The following is a 21455-nucleotide window of genomic DNA, read 5'->3' on the forward strand; positions in this document are numbered from 1 at the left end:
TAGATAAAATCTTAAAAAAATAACATCAGCAAAGTGGGAAAATGACCCGGAGAATGGGAGAAAATATTTGTAATTCATATATCTGATAAGGGTTTAGTATCCAGAATACATAAAGAACCCTTACAACTCAACAACAGGAAGACAAATAACCCAACTTAAAAATGGGCAAAGGATCCAAATAAACATTTCACCAAAGAAGATATACAAATGGCCAATAAACACATAAAAAGATGCTCAACACCAGTGGTTATAATCAAGAAGACAGAAAATTACAGATGTCTGTGAAGACGTGGAAAAAACCGGAACCCTTATATGTTGTTGGGGAGATAGTGAAACTGTGCAACTACTTGGCAAAACATTCTGTCAGTTCCTCAAAATCTTAAACACAAGAGTTACCATATGACCTAGAAATTCCACTTGTAGGTATAGAGCCAAGAGAAATGAAAGCTACATCTGTACAAAAACTTGCACATGGATGTTCATAGCAGCATTATTCACAATAGTAAAAAAGTGATAACAACCCAAATTGCTACCAACTGGTGAATGGATAAACAGACTGTGGTGTATCCATACAATTGAATATTATTTGCCAATAAAAAAGGAATGAAGTACTAACACATGCTTGAACATGGATGAAACTTGAAATACTATGCTAAGGGAAAGAAGTCAGTCACAAAAGGCTACCTATTGTACACCTCCATTTATAGGAATGTCCAGAATAGACAAATCCCTAGAGACTGAAAGCAGATTAATAGTTGCCAGAGGCTGCGGGTAAAGGGGAACGGGGAGTGGCTGCTAATGGGTATGTGGTTTCTTTTTGGGGTAACCAACATATTCTGAAATTAGATATGGGTGATGGTTGCACAACTCTGTGAATATACTAAAAAAGAAACACACACTCTAAATGAATTTTATGGTATGTGAATTATACCCCAAAAAGCCCATGTTTTAAAAACACAATACCATTTTCAATTGCTCCAAAGGAAATGTAATACTTAGATATTAAAATCTAAGAAAATATGCATAGGATCTGTATCTAGAAAATTACAAAATACTTATGAAAGAAATAAAGATCTCAATAAATGAAGAGACTTATTCTGTTTATTGATTAGAGGACACAACATAATAAACATTTCAATTCAAACTGATCTATGGTTTTATTTATTTTTTTTTAAAGATTTTATTTATTCATTCATGAGAGACAGAGGGATAGAGAGAGAGAGAGAGAGAGAGAGAGAAGCAGAGGGAGAAGCAGGCTCCCAAGGAGCAGGGAGCCCGATGCGGGACTCGATCCCAGGACCCTGGCATCATGACCCGAGCCGAAGGCAGACGCTTAACCATCTGAGCCACCCAGGCGCCCTGATCTATGGTTTTAATGCAATTCTTATCAAAATCCCAGCAAGGTTTTTTGCAGACACAGACAAGCTTATTTTAAAATTTATATGGAAGCTTCAGGTCCTAGAATAAAACAGTTTTGAAAAACAAGGATCCTCGAGGTGATGGTAGCGATCACATGAATCCGCACATTTGATAAAACTGCTTTGAATTAAATACACTCATACATAAATAAGTGCATGTGAAATTGGTAAAGTCTGAATAAGCTTGGATGGATTGCATCAATGCCCATGTCCTGCTTGTGATACTGAACTACACTTATGCAAGATGTTACCATTGGGGGAAACTTGGTGAAGGGCATATGGGATCTCTGTTGCATTACTTCCTAAAACTGCATGAGAACCTACAATTATCTCAAAATAAAAAGTTTTTATAGTCATACTGTAAGTCTCCTATCATTAAAGCAGGGTGGTATTAGAGGAACAGATCGACCAGAGGAATAGAGCATACATCTAGAAATAGACTCGAGTATATGTGGAATTGAATATATGATAAAGGTGACATTTCAAATCACTGGGGCAAAGACAGACGTTTTGAAAAACCAGGGTTGTATACGATCCAGCCATTGCACTACTGGGCGTTTACCACAAAGATACAAATGTAGGGATCTGAAGGGGTATGTGCACCCCAGTGTTTATAGCAGCAATGTCCACAATAGCCAAACTATGGAAAGACCCAAGATGTCCATCAACAGATGAATGGATAAAGAAGATGTGGTATATATACACCATGGAATATTATGCAGCCATCAAAAGGAATGAGATCTTGCCATTTGCAACGACGTGGATGGAACTGGAGGGTGTTATGCTGAGTGAAATAAGTCAATCAGAGAAAGACAAGTATCATATGATCTCACTGATACGAGGAATTCTTAATCTCAGGAAACAAACTGAGGGTTGCTGGAGTGGTCGGGGGTGGGAGGGATGGGGTGGCTGGGTGACAGACATTGGGGAGGGTATGTGCTATGGTGAGCGCTGTGAATTGTGCAAGACTGTTGAATCACAGACCTGTACCTCTGAAACAAATAACGCAATATATGTTAAGAAAAAAAAAAGAAGAAGATAGCAGGAGGGGAAGAATGAAGGGGAGTAAATCGGAGGGGGAGACGAACCATGAGAGACGATGGACTCTGAGAAACAAACTGAGGGTTCTAGAGGGGAGGGGGGTGGGGGGATGGATGAGCCCGGTGATGGGTATTAAAGAGGGCACGTTCTGGGGCGCCTGGGTGGCTCAGTTGGTTAGGCGACTGCCTTCGGCTCAGGTCATGATCCTGGAGTCCCGGGATCGAGTCCCACATCGGGCTCCCTGCTCGGCGGGGAGTCTGCTTCTCCCTCTGACCCTCTTCCCTCTCGTGCTCTCTATCTCATTCTCTCTCTCTCTCAAATAAATAAATAAAATCTTTAAAAAAAATAAATAAAGAGGGCACGTTCTGCGTGGAGCACTGGGTGTTATGCACAAACAATGAATCATGGAACACTACATCAAAAACTAATGATGTAATTATGGTAATTAACATAACAATAAAAGAATTTAAAGGTTAAATGCATAAATAAATAAATAAAAAACCAGGGTTGTGATAACTGAGCAGCCATTTGAAAACAGGCAGAGATCCAAACCATATAACCACCCACAAGGATAAACTCCAAATGGATTAGGAATCTAAATGTAAAACCTGCAACCCTTCAAATAGTAGAAGAAAATTGGGTGAATTCCTCTTTAACCTGGGTTTGAGGAAAGGCTTTCTAACTGTGACTCAAATCCAGATGCGATAAAAGAAAAGGTTGATATTTGACTATGTAAAAACGCTTTTGCGGTGCGCCTGGCGGGCTCAGTCTGTGGTGCAGCTCTTGATCTTGGGGTTGTGAGTTTGAGCCCTACATTGAGTGTAAAGATGACATAAAAATAAAATCTTCTTTTAAAAAGTGCTTTTGTGTGGCAAAGAAAAATAAACACCATCAGGAAACAACAAATTGGGAGAAATTACAACATATATCACAGGTTGGAAAACTAATAGCCTTAATATAAAAACTCTTAAAATTGAGGATAAAAGACCAAAAACTCAATAGAGAAAGGGAGAAAGACATAAACAGATAATACACACATACACACACCCCCCTCCAAAAGGCTCTAGAGCATATGAAAAGATGCTCCAAGTTACTCATAATTAGAAAAGAGCTAATTAAAATGACTGAGATACCATTTCTCACCTATCAGATTTACAAAAATTAAAAAGTATAGCAAAAACTTCGTTGGCAAGGTTTTAGGAAAAAAGACCCTCTCACACATTACTGATAGGAATGCAAATCGGTACAAACCTTTCAGGAGGGGAATTTTGTCACTACCTGACAAAACCAATAGGTGTTTACTTTTTGACACACCCATTCCACTTCTAGGAATCTACCTTTGAACACATAACTTCAGCAAAATGAAAATACATATGCACCAGGTTGCTCACTGCAGCATTGTTTGTAATTGCAAAATAGTGGAAACAACCCAAAACTCATACATAGGAAGGTGGTTGAATCATCTAGGGTACTGCCACACAATGCTGTGTTAGGCAGCTGTAATCAAAGAATGAGAAAGAGCTCTAGGAACCGAGAAGAGGTGATTGCTAGGATGTACCGTCACGTAAAAAAGCAAAGCCCAGGGAAGGATCTATGGGCGGCTACTCTTCATGTAAGAAAGAAATACACAGACGTCTGCTCATTTGTGCAAAAGAAATACAGGAAAACAAATGAGTTGGTTACTTAGTGGAGATGAATGGACTACGGTGGGAAAGATAGAAGTAATGGGAGGTGTCGCTTTCTGGACAGTTTTAACTTACAGAATTCTGTCATTTTCCGCATGCTCACAAAAAGAAGAATTAAAATGAACAGATATGGGGAAACAAAAACCTCAAAAGGAATCTAAACAGAAATAAGTCAACTGAACCATACTCAGATGACCACACCAGGGGCAGGGGGGTGGAAAGTTAGCCCAGGTAATTTTTTAACACAGTCTTTGGATGATATAACCTCAAGCAAAAGACAAAGAGAATTCTAAACAAATATTGTACTCTAGTTAATGGGCTTCTTCTCACAGAGTTACAGGTTAGCAATTATGAAACTACCTCCTGTATATTCTAGGATTCAACAAATGAGTAAATACATTCTGGATAATAGCAGGGAGATTTCTCACTGTCATAAAAGGGAGTTACAAATATGGACGGGGAGAGAGAATTAACTTCGCTGTTGGATTAGGATTTAGAGATATCAGTGTTAACTCATGGATTACAGACAAACTGATGATAGATAGATAGATAGATAGGAGATAGACAGGGAGGTGGGTAGATAGAGAAATTACCACAATAATAAAAAATAATAAAATAATAAAATAAAATGAAATATAGATGTGGGTTAGGTAATTATTTTCCTGCCTTTGTGGACTCAGAGGGTCTATTAGCAATGACACTCTTGTAGAAATAAGCATATATCTAATACCCAGATCTTGGTTTCTAAATACCATTCTCCACCAAAAGAAACTAGGGCTCCTTGGAAAAACGGCTGATTTTTAGGACTGAGGCAGAAAATGTACAAGATGAGCCTGGAGCACCTTGTGCCAGAAACTAAGGCCATGCTCAGAGAATGATTAGGGACATGTCAAAAAGACTTGAGAGCTAACATAAATGGGCTCCCACTGGCCAAATCTGGGACAATTTAAGCATCAAAATAAATAATGATAGTAAAGGATTATAACTCGCTGAATAAAAAAATAATCCACGAGTTTACCTGATATAAATAAATATGTAAGTAAATAAACCAGGTGGGGAGGAAAGCTCTCTTACAGTAGAAAGCCAAACGATACATATAGAAGAGATAATGAAATTAGAAATTCATTATTTGGCAAACGGCATAATAAACTTGCCTCAGGCAAGGATCGTCATTGGATGCTAAACTAGTGAGTGGAAGTTTTCAGAGTAACAGGATATTAACATTTCTTCAAAAATAGTCCCATAAGATAATTACAACAGGAAGACTAGTACCTCGGCAGTGGAGAAACCTGGCAGATGCCACATTAACCAAGTGATCAAGGTTAAGATCACCAGTAATGAGACATCTAGTTACCACAGACCTCATGATCTGAGGCACGGACCAGGACCCAGCATCACTTCTGTGGTATTCCTGCCACAGGTGCAGAGCCTGAATGTAATCACGAGGAAACATCAGACAAACCCAAAATGAGGGGCATTCTGCAAAACAACTGGCCTATACTTTCCACAAATATCAATGCTATAAAACACAAAGACAGATTGAAGAATCATTCCAGATTAAAGGAGACTAAAGGAACACGATGACCAAATGCACCATATGACCCTGAACTTTCTTTTGCTATAAAACACATTATTGGGACCATCAGCAAAATCTGAATAAGGTCTTTAGGTTAGACTGGAAACAATGTTAGCTTCTAGATTTTGGTCTGCATCTTGTACAAGAGGATGCCTCTGTTTTAGGAAATATACATTCACTTACTTAGGAATGGGAACATCATGTCTGCAGTTTATTCTCACACAATTCAGAGAAAGAAATTGTGTGTGTGTGTGTGTGTGTGTGTGTGTGTGTGTGTGTAGAGGGGAGTGGATAAAACAAAGGAAATGTAGGAAAATGTCAAAAACGTGGTAAAAAGTAAAAGGTATTCAGAAATCATTTGTATTATTCTTGCAACTTTTCTTGAATCTGAATTCATGGCAAGCTAAAGCATTAGAGAAAAAAAAGCTTAGAAGTGATCACTGAACCCCCAGGACAAAGGGAAGGTATAGAGAGCAGAGCAGAGGCCTGAGCGCCAACCATTAGGAAATGCTCCCAGTTGATGGGAGCTGAGCATCAAAACTCCTTTCAGGTAGAGTCGTTTTGGAGAATAGATGGACGGATGGATGGGTGGACGGACAAATGGTTGGATGGATGGGTGGACGGACAAATGGTTGGATGGATGGGTGGACGGACAAATGATTGGATGGATGGGCGGACGGGTAGATAGAGAGTTAAGATATGGCTGTTGAGCACTTGTAATGTGGCTAGTCTGAATTGAGATGTGCTGTAAATGTAAACTACACACTGGAATGTAAAGACTTCACATGATAAAATAAATGTACAAACACTTTGGTAATTGTTAAGTTGATCACATGTTGAAATAATATTTTAGACAGATTGGGTTAAACAGGATATATTGTTCAAATTAATTTCACCTGCTTTTCAACTTTTTCAATGTGGTTATTAGACAGCACTGGCCTAGTGGATTTGTGGTTTTGCAAGTTTTTGTTCAAATCTCATCTTCTCGGCAAGGTCCTTGCTGCCCACCCCATTTAGAAGTGCCCCCTTCCCTGCCACTCCCCAACTCCCTTCCTTGATTGATTTTGTTGCAAGTCACTTATCACCTCAGACATAACTGTATTTTTTACTTATTAATCTTGTCTTCCTTTAGTCTCCCCCCACCGGACTACCTTCCATGAGCATTTTGTGTGTGCTTTGTTCACTCTTGTATCATCACGCTGGCGAATCATTAATTTGCATAAGTTCTTCACCATGGGCACTTAGTAGACTTTTACATTGTTACTCTCACATATCTGCCTATCCTTCCTTCCTTCCTTCCATCCATCCGTCTGTCTGTCCATCCATTCATCTATCTGTCTGTCCATCCACAGCCCAGGCACATAGTACATACATACAACATCTTCCTTGAATCAATTTTTCAGAATGACTTTTGACCTGTTCCTGAATTGATCAGCACCCAAGTTCCAGTTTTGAATTACTCTGGACTCCAGTTTCATATGGACCCCTGACCTGCCCGAATTGGAGAGGAGAAGAAGCCCAATATGCCCCACCACCTGTGAGGGTCCACAGTAGAGAGAAGGGTCTTGGGCACTGCCCTCCCTTTTAGGAGCCAAAGCTCCTAACAAATCTGAGGGGGAGGGGATAGACACATTTTCCCAAAAGGCAGAGAGCTATCAGGAACTATGTGGGCAGAGAAGCACATTCATTCATTCATTCATTCATTCATTTATTTAAGAGAGAGACAGAGAGAGCACAAGCAAGGACAAAGGGACAAGCAGACTCCTTGCTGAGTGGGGAGCCCACCGCGGGGCTCGATCCCAGGACCCTGAGATCATGACCTGAGCCGAAGGTAGCCACTCAACCAACTGAGCCACCCAGGTGCCCCAAGAAGCACATATATTTAAAAAGTGCTAGCCCATTTCAGTTTTCTTGGACTCCATGTTTCCCTTCCTCTTTCAGTGACTCAGGCAATCACTGAGTTTTACCTCTAGAAAGGATTTAAAGGTCATATACTCCACTGGTCAAATCACAGCCTCCAAATATAATAATCCAATCCAAGTAGAAAAAAATCTCAGAGAGCCCTCTCCTCTTCTCCGCCAGCCCCTTCACTGGAGTGATGGGGCCCACAGGGCCCAGAGAGGGGAGGGGACTGGCCCAAGGTCACACAGTGAGGTAGTGGGGTGGCTTGGGTTTTTTTTTTTTTTTATAATGAAAATTAACAAATATGAAGTCAAACCTAAAACAGCCCGTATGTTTAAATTAAAATAATTCCAAATAACAAGTCTCCAAGGACCACATCCCTAAGCCCCCCTCCAGTATTTTTTTTAAAAATCTGTTTTATCATAAATTAGGCACCGGTACCAACAGAATTAAATATTTACTTTAGCCGAGAACAACTCTTTGCTACTGGGGGCAAGGATGGAGGACAAAAATTCCTTTTTGATAAGCTACTATTTGATAGCTAGAAATCAAAATCACCCCTATCTTCCTTCTGCTATACACAAGTTGGAGGCCCAGATGATGCTTCTGTAAGGGTCTGTGAAGCATGGGGCAGAGCAAACAGCTCCAGGGTGGGCTGGGAGTGGGAACGCCTGATTCCTGGACTAGCTCAGCCCCGGCATCCTCATGTGTAAAACCAGGGGTCTCTAAGGGAACTTCCATTTTTCCCATTTTTTGGTCCTACATAAATACATATCAATTCCTTTCGTCTTTACCCAAACTTCCAGAACTATTCTTGGCTATAGAACAGTCACAGCCCCCACCTACCAAACTAACACAAACCCCCCACAGTGTCAAGTCTCTGGTCATTTCAAAAAGAGCAAATGATGATTTATCATTTTGAAATATTTTAAGTAACTTAGAGTTTAATTTGCAACTCATGGAATCATGGAAATGTCAGGGCTGGAGGAGCCCTTCAGATTCCCCTAGTCTAAGTCCTTCATTGTACAGATGGGGAAACTGAGACTCAGAGCTACATCTGAAACACGTCAGTGTTGGCTGACGCCCAGGTGGATGTTCTACCCACTACAGCACTAGGGAACCCCCCACCCAGACTCAAAGCTGGTCCTAAACAGCGAATCTTCCAAAGGGCAAGAGCTAACGGCCGTGATTTCCAATCTCAGGTGGATTACTTGGTGATGCCTACAGTTGCTGAAGGGCATCTACTTTCAAGTGACTCGCTCGACTCCTCCCCTCCAAATGAATCATGAAGCAGAGGCCGAGAAGCTCCAGCGATGGACAGAGCTGGCACCCCTCTGCATAAGGACCCAAGACTGACTACTCATCTTCACCATGACCCTTACTTACCCAGCCCTGGCAAACCTGGCTTTCTTTAGCAAAAGAAACAAAGGGTGAGGGGACACCTCAATCTGTATGCAAGCCCGTTCAGAGCAAACCAGCACTCATCTCTTTATAAAGGCGAGGGAAAGCCCAAGCTCCTAGCAACACACCCCCTTCCCAAAGGTTCTACCTTGAGCGTGGGGGGATGGGCGTAAGCGGATCTGCAAACATGCGGCACCGCACAGCAACTGGCTCACCAAGCCAGGACATCCTCTGAGGTTTCCCGTGGCTTCCCAAACCTGCTCTTCACTCTCTCGGCTGGCTTTCAGGACCTGAACATTCATTAGGGCACTGTTAATCCGATGACAGGGTGGTCTTTAAGAGAGATAAAAAGCCCTTACTGTAAGGGGTGGAGTACAGGCCTGACAGGGGCCAAGAACACGCCCTCATGCTCACAACCGTGCTCTCGCACAGCCCCACTCAGAGCCTCAGTTTCCCCATCTGTGATTTATGAGCCCTCCTGGCCTTGCCACGAGAAGCCTTCCCACATTTGCAGGGTTGGGCGCGGACAGCAGAGGAGGTTCTCTGAATCGCACCCAGCACACGCCCCCCTCCCCTTCCCCTGCTCCTCCTGAGGCTTCTCTCCAAAGAGAACATGATGCTCCCATCCCTCAGGACAGGGTCCTGGCCAGACACCCCCGCAGGTCCACCACCCAGTTCTCACAATGAGCTGGCCAGACCTTTTCAGTGATTTGCGGGGAGTCAAAGACCCACTTTTCCCTCCTGATGCCAGGTGCGACAGTGGAAATGTAGAAAACCCAACCAAATCATTGGCCTTCTCAGATCTCATTTGCTAACTTCCATGGCAGGAAGACACGGAACCTCCTCCAGGGCCTTGGGCCAGACACACACACCCTGGCCCCACTCTGGAGCTGCAGAGGGCTGGCCAAGCAGGATCTCTAAGCAGGCACGGCCTGCAGAACTGTCTAGATCCCAGAAACACTGCACGCCCTCCCAAGCCAGGGATTCTTTCATGCTGGTTTGCTTGGGTGTAGCTCACACAGTGACCAAGAGAAGGCACAAAAGGACTTTTCGCGTCAAAAGAGACCTGCTTTTCTTTTGTTACGTTTCTCAGGCCAGTTGAGAAGGCAAAATGGAGCGTGGCCAGTGGCCCTAAAAAGAGCAACCCAAGAGCGTGTCCTGAGCCTGATGTCTGGAAGACCATCTCACCAACACCCGCACGATGCCATTACGCTGGACAGGACTGGCATTCTTGTATGCGCATCTGTCAACCGAGGACACTGCAGCTCAGGTAGGTGCAGAGACTTGGCGAAAATCCCATGGCTGGTCGATGACCTTTGCCAGAAGGCAAAGCTCATTGTTCTTCCCACCACATCACGGTGTGTCTATGCCCATGTGGTGACCAGGGATGGCCGTGCAATCTGCACAGCTCAAGGCACTACACTGAGGTGTTCTTAACCTGTCTCAAAGAATCCCTGAGGGAACCATGAATGGGCTTCCAGAAAGGTCTATGAGCCCCTGAAATTAGATGCCACATTGCATATTCTTGTGTGGTGGTCTAAGAAGACCCACAACTTTCATCAGATTCCCAAAGAAGTCTATGACCCATGAAAGGCAAGGACTGTCCCTGCTCCAGGGAGACAGGAATTATTTTTGTTACGATTTGGGGCTCAGGAGATGAGCTGGAGTCGGCCTCCCTGGGGGCAAGCTCAGGAAAGCCTTGGCAGCCAGGTGGTCCTGGCTGTTCTCCAATCTCATGAACAGAACCAGCTTTATGCAGGGCATAAGGGACCTCCCTAAACCCTGAACACCTCCTACCGGCGTCCTATAGAGCAGATGCTCTCCAAGACATGGCAACCCTTGCATCCCATAATTCAAGTTGGAAGTTCCAGGTTCTCCTGAGAAAGGGAATCACACTGAGACATACAGGGCTGAGGAGGGCACCCTTGCAGGTAAGGCGGAGGGGTTGTGAGGGGCAGGGGCAAGCCCAGGACCCGGGAAGGGCAAGGCGGGGGGACTGAACCCAAATTTGGTCTGCTCAGGATTTTGCAAAGAGCCAACCCACAGATGTGACTGAAAAGGCCAGAAAGCCTTCCCCCAGCCATATGGGGGAGCAAGGGCTTCAGACCTAGCCCTTTCTATCTGAGTACCACCTTCCTGAAAGGATGCGGTGAGGATGAGAGAGACAATGTCAGCTTCTAGTTCTCAGCTTCTGGGGAGACCTGTGCTCTAGAAGGAGGAAAGGAGAGGAAAGGAAGGGTGATCGTGCTTCTCTGCCCCGAGACAGGTGCGCGCGTGAGAGGCCAAGTCTGGCTGACCTGGTCGGCCTCTGCTGTGCACTCGGAAATAGGACTGGGCCATGGGAGCAAAGGATGCTTTGAGGGCCTCCAGCCCCGGTGCTGAGAAGCCAGACGTCCCCGCCGCCCCAGAGAGGGGAATGGCCTCCGGCTCCCACACCCACTGCTGCTGTTTGGCGAGACAGGACAGAAGACGTCTGTAGGGTTGCCAAGGGGCTGTCACTCTGGAGGGATGCAGGGGGGAGGAGGGAGAGAAGCCTGCTGGGAGGCTCCCCGTCCGGGGAGCCCTGCGGTTTCGATTTTGCTGTTGCCGCCTGGGGAGTAGAAGTGGGGGAGGCTCCAGCTTGACCTCACCTGTGCTGCGGGGCACAGCGCCTACCCGCCAGCCTCGGGGAGCAGCAGGCAGGGCCCCGGCACCCTCCAGGGCGACGCACAGGCCCCAGGCCGTGGGGGGCGGGGGGGGGGGGCAGGAGTGCCGTGACTGGAGTGTCAGGGTTGTGGCTGCGACTAACCCAATAATGCTCTTTACTCCATCGTCGGGGCATCCCTAGAAACAACCAGATTGTTCACTTTCATTCAAATAGCAGCACAATTATTCTAACACCAAGTGTGTCAAATTTGACTCCATCATATCCCCAAAATTAATTTTAGAGTGGTGGCGAAATGAAATGGCATACTTCCTTAGCTTTTGTTACAACATGTTCGCGCAGCAAACTGCGAAGAAAATGTAGTAATTAGAGGTTAAATTAATCCTTGACAGACAAGTGGCTTAGAAACACTGTGGCCTCCTCCCCAAACCTAGCATAATGCATGCCAGTCTTTCACGTGACGTTGGCAACCACACCACACCTACTGTCCCACTTAAAATTCCGAGGTCGGCGCTGGAACTTCCAGAGGCAGATATTAACACGGAGATCTCATTAAGAACAAAACCCAAACAATCCCCAAAACTGCCAACAGAGCCCACCCAGCCGAGCCCTCCACGGAGCTGGCTGCCCGACTCTCCCTCAGCAACTTGAAAACAAGATGAGACACACTCCTTTCTGAGGCCCCAAGGCCCGGGCCCCAGACTGCTCCTTAACTTACAACCTGCCAGTGTTCACTAGTTTAGGCTTGGAGCTCTGACTGCGATCCGCCCCTCTGCCTTCCTTACAGTGCTCACAAGGGGCACGCGCCAGGATCCCACCACATTTGCTCTTCCTCAAGAGGAGAGGCCCGTGTGCCCACAGCAGAGGTGCAAAGGGGGTGTTCTGGACTCAAATGGTTGACGGAGAGTCAGTGTCCCCTCAGGAAAGTCGGACCCCTCTCTGGGCCTCACTTTCGTCTTCTGTAAAGTCACGAGGCTTTAGTCTTCCAGCTAGAAAATTCTCTATCTTTTACTACAGGAGTTTGTAGGTGAGTTAGGGGCATGCATGCCGACCATGTGTAGGCACCGTAGGCAACAGACTAATGGGGCCAAGCAAAGCAAGCAGAGCGGGTCCCACCTCTGCCCTTCTGTGTCACTGAACCTCTAAAAGAAGCTGGGGTGGGGGTTTCAGGTTCAAATATTGGGCAAAATATGAAAGCAGATGCCATTCACTAGCTCATGCCCCGTGGCATCCAGGGGCCTTTTCTAGAATCGGCAGAAATGTGTCCCTGTGGCCCAGCGCCCAGGTACTTGCGCACAGACGGAAGGAAGGGGGAGACTTAACGGCCAGCTGGCAGGCCCCCTTCCAGCATGGCAGAATCCCGGGGTCTGCCCCATCCTCCTCTGGGCCTCACGGAACAGTTCTCAATGTTCAGAAAACAGCATTGCCCAAACCCCACTTACTGGTTATTTACTGAGCAGAGCGAGAAGCAGGGCACCCTGGGAGGGGAAGGCAGCTGCCCCCGCTCTGAGGAAATAGAGGGATTTCCAGGCTGGGACCCAGGCTGTACAGAAAGGGGTGCTGGCTGCCCCCAGGGTCAGAAGGCAGCTGGGGCAGGATGGGGTTGCTATGGGTGAGCTCTTCCTCCGCGGTCAGGAAGAGCCCACCCTCATGCGGGCCAGGGAGGGAAGGGGAGCCGGAAGCTGGGGTTCCTGAGAGGCCCTGAGGAACCCCTCTGGGCAAGAAAAGTTCTCACAGACTTCGCAAAGGGCTTTTTCTTTCTGGTGCTCCTTAGGCCCTGTCTCTGGAAGCTTTTACTCTGGGGAGCCCACAGTCAGCAAAGCCCCTCACTATGCGTCACCCTGGGGGATCTTTTGGGACTGTGACAAATGTGATTGCTTTGGAAAATCCTAAAAGGTCAAATGTTAGGGATGGACTTGCGGCACAAAGGAAATCAGGGAGGCTCTGTGAACAGGGAGAAGAAAAGAAAGCAACAGGGTGGGGAGGAAGGACACTCAACTCTCTTGCTTCCTTCCATCCCTTCCCTCGCACAAAATGCTCCTGGGGCTTCCGAAGCCCCGGGCTGCTCATTTGGGAGCAGGACACCCCTGGGACTATGTGTCCACAATGCTCACACGTAAAGCCTGCATAACACAAGCTACCATTCCTCACCTCCACGGGACCCCTGACCCACTGCCCAGCGGCTCTGTGGGGCCCGGTTCTTCCTTTGCTACAGTTGCAACCAAATGACGACAACAGTGGCAACAGCAACAAGTAATAAGTCTTGTCAGACAACCCTATCAGGTTCATGCAGATTCAGGAAGCCTCCCTGCTCGAGACCCGAAGATGTTTCAGGACTCAATGTCTGCAAAATCAGACTGCTTCCAAGTGAGCTTCGAGAGGCTTCTTTCCTGCCGTACAGCTGACTGATGCTGCCTAGGTTACCCCGGGTGGCGGCTCTGGGAGGGGGGGGTGATGAGAATCAGTTTATTGTGCTGGTGCATAGTAACCGGCCCCTGCTCCCCGCCATCTATCTCCCTCCCCGGGCACATCTGTCTGCTCCAACAAACACTCAGCCTTTTCTGCTTGGATAAGGAGATTTTCTAGTTACATCCATTATATGTGTATCAACATTTATGGCAGCAAGATAATTGCCAAAGAGCTCAGAGGATAAAAGGTCCTTCTGCATAACGTTCACATCCCCCCCCATGTTTAAAAAAAATCAATATTAAAATCAAGCAGGACACTGGCGGATTCTTGCATGGCTGCTGTGTCCTCCAAGTTGGAAATGTGATTTTTAAAAAACACCCAGCTGGACTAGGAAGAACGGAAAATGTTCAACAGTGAGTTCAGAGCCCCAACTCCAGTGGGGCCCGCGTGTGTAGACGGAAGGCCTTTTTGTCCTTGAAACCATTGCTAAATAACTGCAAAGCAGCAAATCTGCTCTCTATTAGATGAGTCCTTTGGAAACATGCCAGTCTAATTTCAAAGAGTTTAGATCCCGTTATCTGAAAACCAGCCCAATGACTAGGAGGCCTGCCGTCAATAGGCCCTGAGATCCCCAGATTAGGGGTACTGGACAAGAAGCCCTCCAGGATGCCTCCCAGCCTCCACCATCTCTGCTTCTGAGGGAGAAGTTCATACCCACAAAAGACACAAAGAGAGGGAGCACTTCCCACTTTTATATTGTTTTCATTGGCCCTCTGCCACTTTTTTTTACTCCTCCCTCTTCTTGCTGCTCCTCCAAATCTCAGCCCCATTTCTTTGTACGTGTAGCTATTTTCCCCAAAGGTGTTTTACTTTCCCAGAAAATGACTATTTCATTTACAAATCGCAGTGTGTTGGAGCTGGAAGGGACTCAGACTCCCAGGTCATGAAGGGGGGTGGGGGGGCAGGAGGAGCAAGGAGGGGGGACGGACTTGCCCAAGATCACTCAGCTAATTAGTGGGGAAAGTGTTCTAGAACACAAGTTTCCCAGCTCCTAGGCTAATTATCTCTTCAATGCAGCGCTGCAGAAAAAAAAAAAAAATGAAAATCAGACCCTTAAAAAAAAAAAAAGAAAGAAAGAAAAGGTTAACTGCATAGAGGCCCCTTTAAAGAAGGAGGGTAGTCCAACTATTGTCAGAACCACTGATCTAAGGTCAGTTTCGCCCATTTCAGAAGCCTGAACAGACACTGAGTTTCCTAGGGATGATCTATTAACAGGTGCATTTTAAGGCTTTAGGTGATTTGCTTAAAATGGGAACAAATTAAACATGCTGGCCAGGCTTGGGAAAAAAAAATCCCTTTACTTATTGAAAAGGATCAACAACAGTAAATCTCCTACCTTAAGATGCAGTGAACGTGTAGCCCCCGCCCCCACCCCAGCAACAGGCTATTTCCTGGTTGAGCTTAAAAATTCAATGACGTTCCTGTTTCAACCCACACATCTGTGTCACTGTCAGCGTCAGTGGCAGGAAAACAGACGAAGTCACCCTTTGCTAATGATTTCCTAACATGGAATTTCCTTGTATCTCCTCAAGCCTTTCTTCTTCTAAAGCCAAACTGTTTTTCCCCCTCTCAAACACATTGTACTGAAGGAAAACTGAAAATGGTCACGGCCGGAAGGGATGATTTCTAAGGAGATCTTATAAGGAAGAGCTGCAGATCTTTGGGATATTTTTAATGTGCGTGTGCTGGGGGGCGGGGGGGGGGAGCTGCTAGTTTTTCTAAAGCCAATAGGAACAAAACGGAGAGATTTCCTCCCAGGCATGTGGGAATATCTCAGCCCCTCTCTTGCCTCCTTCTTCCCAAGTTCCACTTTGAGCAACATTCTTTTACCCGTATTAAAGGAAACATACCACTGTCCCCTGGCATAAGGAGCATGGGGAGAGAGGCCAAGTCAGCACCCAGAGTAGGAGACAGGCGTGCGGAGAGCCACCAAAGCACAAAGCAATGTAGAAGCCCATCTCCTTTCTCCTCTGGAGAATATCCTATTTAATATGCAAACTGGTCATCAAGAGAAAAGAGGGATGTTACTTTAAGGCAAAGAAGCTGATTAGCTGCTCTGGCTGGCAGCAAACAGCTGGTCTGTCCGGCAGGTTCAAGGCCATTTCAGCTACTCTCTTATGGAGGCACCATATGTTCCATCTCGCACATCAGCAGCTTTATTTTCCAATGATCTTGCTCCAGAAGGGAAGCACAAAAGGGGGAGGAGAAGGTAGAACCCGCGGTTTACCCTTTGAGTACTTTCTTGTGGTTTTAGATGCAGTTGGGATGTGTGTGTGTGTGGGTGTGGGTGTGGGTGGGTGGGGGGAAAGTTAAAGCTTCACCTTCGATTCCAAAAACCAGAGAACAAATGTTTGACTAACACTGTCGAATAACCTCCAGAGATGGGAGTGGAGTGGATTAGGGGAAAGATACGCAAAAGGTACAAATAATATGTCACCCTGAGATTAAATGGGAAGGGGGACGGAGGCAGCGACAGAGACCGGGAGGAATCTGACTTCGCTCTTTGGACCCCGCCCACTTCTCCTTATTTGTCAATTTTTCTTATTGTCAGTATTCCTTTTCCCAACAGAACAAACTTTACAAGAGAAGCGGACAGCTTTGGGGTGGGGGGAGGTGGGGGCGGAGGCGGGGCAGGCCGACAGGATGGCGAAAGGTTACTTCTAACAGCCTTAACATTCCTCAGTCCAAGTCCGCGTTCCCACAAGTTTGGGGGGGAAGGGCAGGTGTAGAGGATAGGGGCCCGCTAAATTCTCAAGCCAACTAACGCCGGCAGCCCATGCGTAGTGGACACCCCCAGCTGTCCGGCGCTGGGTCCGTGCAGAGGCGACAGACCGACGCACGGTCTGGAGGTGTTTCCCCGTCCCCACTACCCGCCAAGGCTGCACGAACCTCGGAGGTGGCGGTTCCGACTCCCTCCCTGCCTCCAAACAAAGGGGGACCGCGGAGCTTTTGAGCCCCAGTGTGTGCTGTGTTGGGGAAGGGGGGAGAGGGTGGCCGGCAGGAGGGCGCAGGAAGGAGTGAGGAGTGTAGCCGCAGGGTGGCGAAAGCCTCACAGACACTGCTGTCGTCTCAGCCACCCGCGGGCGCGACAGCCGCCCGGAGCCCGGAGGTGAGGGGCCCGGGCTGCAAAGCGAAACCGAGGAAAGGGCGCCCCCTATGCCCGCGCCCTGCGAGCGCAGCGGCGAGCCGCATCTGCCCTTCCCGCGGAGCGTGCTCGGCCTCTGGCCTCCGAGTCCTTCCGTTCGCCGCGCCGCCGCCAGGCCGTCCCGGCCGCTGGAGCCCCGGGTGTCCGCCGCAGGCAGGCGGGGCGCGCGGTGGGCGCCAGGAGCCAGGGTCTCCCCACGCCTTCTGGGGTTCCTGGGGAAGGTCTCCGAAACACAACCCCCTCCCCCACCGCCTACACTTGCCCTCCGGTCCCGAGCGGCTCGAGGCCACTGGGAGGCAGCCGCCCCCGCCCCCTGCCTCTGCGTCCCTTTCCCCCTTCCCTCTCTCCAGCCTCCTGGGAAACAAAGGGGCTTTTTATAAAGCGGATTGTTGGCGGCGGCGGCGGCGGGGGTAGGAGGGAGGGGGGATCTATAAAGACAAGAAGAGGTGGGGTGGTTGGGGGGGGAGAAGCTGCGCGGCCTCCGGGAGCCCCAAGCGGCCGGGCGGCCGGGAAGCCCCCGCGGGTGCGCGGCCCACCCCGCCCGGCCCGTGGGCACTCGGGCGGCGCCCCGCGCCTGCCAAGGGTTGGGCTGCGCCGCTGCGATGCTGCCCGCCGGCTCGCCGCAGCCCGGGAACACGATCGCGCGGGGCCGGGGCCGTGGGGACCGCACGCTTCCCGCGGGGGTCTCCCCTGGGAGACCCGGGCCCTCTTCCCCGCCAACTCTTCGAAATTGCTTGGGCTCAGGGAGACTTTGCGTCTTTGTTCCAGCGCGGCCGCCTCTCGTACGCTCGGCTCGCTCGCCCTCACAGACAATGTCCCGGGGGCCGGCCTCGGTCGGCTACCCGCAAACGACACGTTCGCTGTGGGGACGGCACCCCGGGGGGATTCCTTCTGCTGCCAAACGACGACGACAAGCCCACCCCAGCAAGCGGAGTCCCTTCTCCGCACGTCCCCCAGCCATCCTGTGCTCCCTCCCGCGCACACACTCACACCCACACTCGGGGTGCCCGGCTCAGCCGCACTGAGCTGCAGGAGCGCGGTAGGGCTAAGCCCCCGGCCCGAGGTGCGTCAGTTTGCTCAGGTTCCGACGACTTCAGGGCAGTTTTCTGGCAGGCTAATCCTATTAGTGTCTGCTCAGTCCGCATTTAATCACGGATCAAAATCAGACGGTCCGGCCAGTTTTCCAAGTGGCTTCGGACACACTGCATCGGGACAGAGCCTAGCCGAGCCAACTGGCCCAGAAAAGTATTTGGCGGCGCTCCGGGGGGCTTCCCGCCCGCCCTTGCCGGCGCCGGGCGCCGGGCTCTGCCGCCGTTCCGAGGCCTGGGAGCTCCGAGCGCGGGGGCGCCGGGGAGCTCCGGGCAGGAGCCCAGTCGGGGCTGCCTTGAGCCGCCAGCTCTGCTCGGGGCTGCTCTCCAGAGGAGGATTTGGCAGGGGAAGGAGCGCCAGGCAGCGGGCTCGGCGCACGCACACTCCACACTCCCGCTCAGTGGCGGCAAACCGGGTTGGGGTGTGTGTGGGGGGGGGTGGAATCCTGTGCCCAGCGCCCACTGTCGACTGGCCCAGGCTCAGGGAGCTGGCATGCTATGGGAGCGTCGCCGGTGGCATCCGGGCCGCCAGCGGCCCGGGGGGCGCCGGAACGGAGTGGGAGCCTCCCGGTGAGCCCGGCAGGGCCAGAGAAGCCTGTGTGGCTCGCGCCCCTCTGCCTTCCGCACACACACCCCCGCCCCCGGTACTTAACTGCCCCCGCCCGATTCCAGACACCCGATGGGCGCCGGGGAGCAGGCAGAGGCCGAAGTCCCGGGCGATGGGAGCTGCGCTCAGGCCGGCCCGGCCAGTTCGAGAGGGGGGCCGGCCGCGGGTAGCGCCAGGTGGGCCGTGTGCTCGGAGCAAACTTTGGGGTCCCCCGGCTCCTCCGCGACGAGAACCACAAGTAGGGGCCGCAAGTGCACCCCGGAGCCCCCAGAGCAGCCGGACCTCCCGCTCCCGCCCTCAGTCTTACCGTGCTGCGGAGCTCCCTCGGCGGCGGCGGGGGCAATGCCCGAGGGGCGGGCGGCCGCCGGCGCAGGCAGCCTGGCCTCGGGCACCCGCCGAGTGGCCCGGCCCGGTTGCAGATCACCCCCTGGCTAGCGGCCGGTGCCCCCGCGCCCGCCCGCCGCCGGCTGCTTCAGCTCGCGGCCAAGTTCATGCCGGCGGCGCTGCGGCGGCGGCCTCAATCTGCTCGCTCCATTCCCACCGCCCGGCTCCGCGCCGCGCGCCCGGAAGGTGGAGTTTCGGGGGTTTAAGTTACTGATAGGCATTTCTCACTGCTGTGTCACTCGGGGAGGAGGAGACACGCACGCCGCACACTCACACACCCTCACACTCACGGCGACGAGCGGCTCCGGCCTTAAAGGGGAAGCCGCGCTGCCCCGCCCGCGACCCCGCCAGCCCTGAGCCCCGAAACGCTGAGTTTCCCGGCCGCATGGGGCCGGGGGCAGCGGAAGCGCGGCGGCCGCCCAAGGGGCCTCCCCGGCCCTCCTGCCACTCTTCGAAAGGGAAAACGGCCGCAGGATGGCTTCGCTGCGGTCGCCTCGTTTCTCCAGTGCACTCGATCCAGGGCAGCCGGGGAGTGCGGCAGGGAAGGAAGGGCCACCGCCGCACTTACCTCGGTGGATCCGCGCGCAGCGGGAGGCGGTCGGTGCCCTCAGCGGCAGGTGGCCCGTCTAGACGGTGCGCTGATGGGGAGGAGCGACAGAGGGGTGACCGAGGGCCCCTGGGCACGAGCGGATGGAGCTCGCCCGAGGGCAGCAGGCGGAGCCCCGCGCGTTTGGGAAACCCGCACACGGCAGGTAGCCTTCCCGCGTTCTGGGCAGAGCTGGCTGGTGAGCCGTGCGCGCCCCTGACAGACGAAGAGCGAGCGGGGAGAGCGGGAGAGCCAGCACTCACCAGCGACAGGGCGAGACAGCGCGCGACACTGGCAGAGACCGAGGGGGACAGAGGGAAAGACGGAAACCGAGAGAGGCACTGCCGGCCGACCGAGAGAAAACGACGGAACGACTAAGATAGAGTGCTAGAGGGACGCCCGGGGCGGGGGGGGGAGGAGAGCGAAAGCAGATCCCTGGAAGACACCGGAGCGTCACAGGGACCAGAGTCTCACCGTAAAGTAGCCTGTCCAATCCCTCCCCCTCCCACACACACACCCCTTTCCCATTCTGAGCGGAGACAGACCCCAGAGCTGGCGGCCGGACCCCCTCCCCCCTCGCCCTGGGAGGGCGCTCACCTTCAGTGGTGGCTGCTGGGTGGGTAGCGCCCGTCCCACTGGCGACGCGTCTGCTAGCTGGCTCCCGCCCGGACAGCCAAGCCGACCTGCTGTGACGGCAGTGGGGACCAGTGCTCTCAGGTGGAGGCTACTGAACTGCAACCCCCCCCCCCCCCGCGCGCGCGCGCCTCGCCTAGCATCCTCCTTCCCCCTCTCCTGTCCCCCGCCCTCTCCCTCATCCCCTCCTCCACTGCCCGCCCCCACCCCCGCCTCCGCGCAGACCCTGTCTGTGCCGCCGGCCGGTATGCTCAGCCAGGAGCCCAGGCGCGCCAGCCCGTCTCCCTCTCCACTGGCTCGCCGCCCGCGAAGCCCCTTCCCGAGCTAGGCGGGACCGGCCCCCTCTCTGCAAGGGGTTATCCCGGGGCAGACACCTGCGGCTTCTGCAGGAACATGAGTTGCTTGTGAACCGCCCAGCGGGTCAGAGAGCGCTATCCGCCCTCTGTCCTGGCGCGGAGGCCAGCGGCTCCCCTCCCCCGCTACCCGGGGGGGGGGGGGGGACTGGCCTGCGCCCCTTCTCCAGGGTCCCCGGCCGGGGTGCGTTTCCTAACCTGGACTTCCCGGGTGGTAGCAGCGCCGGGGGCTGAGCTCAGCGCACCGACGCCGCGTCTGGTCCGACAGCAGCAGCGCCCGCGAAAGCCCCAGAGCCCAGTCACAGCTCCTGCCCGCACCTCTGAGTAGCGACCTGTCTCCACCACATCTGGTCGCGCTCCGCCGAGCCGCGGGCCAGGAATAAAGGGGTGGGCCCGCCGCCCACTCGGCCCCTCCTTCTCTCTGCGCCCACGCCCTCAGCCCGCGGAAAGCGCTGGGGCCCCCTGTGAGAACCAACCAAAGTCCCTTCGTGGGCTACGTAGGCGAGACGGAGCTGGGCGCTTG

At 51.3% G+C, this 21455-nt stretch overlaps 1 protein-coding gene across 4 annotated transcripts in view; it reads right to left on the reverse strand.

Moving 5' to 3' along the window:
• The window catches only part of MAMLD1 (mastermind like domain containing 1), a 119603-nt gene extending 98358 nt beyond the window's left edge, over window positions 1-21245 (reverse strand). For 2 of the 4 annotated variants that reach the window (XM_027608012.2, XM_027608016.2), the window contains exon 1: window positions 19284-19540. The gene's annotated coding sequence lies outside the window, so the exon portion shown is untranslated. Of the gene's footprint in view, window positions 1-19283; window positions 19541-20543; window positions 20629-21130 lie in introns of those variants that run through there. The other 2 variants (XM_027608013.2, XM_027608014.2) reach the window with 2 other exon arrangements.
• Window positions 21246-21455: the final 210 nt, after the last annotated feature.

The sequence above is a fragment of the Zalophus californianus genome, chromosome X, assembly GCF_009762305.2.
Source record: "Zalophus californianus isolate mZalCal1 chromosome X, mZalCal1.pri.v2, whole genome shotgun sequence".
Taxonomy (NCBI): domain Eukaryota; kingdom Metazoa; phylum Chordata; class Mammalia; order Carnivora; family Otariidae; genus Zalophus; species Zalophus californianus.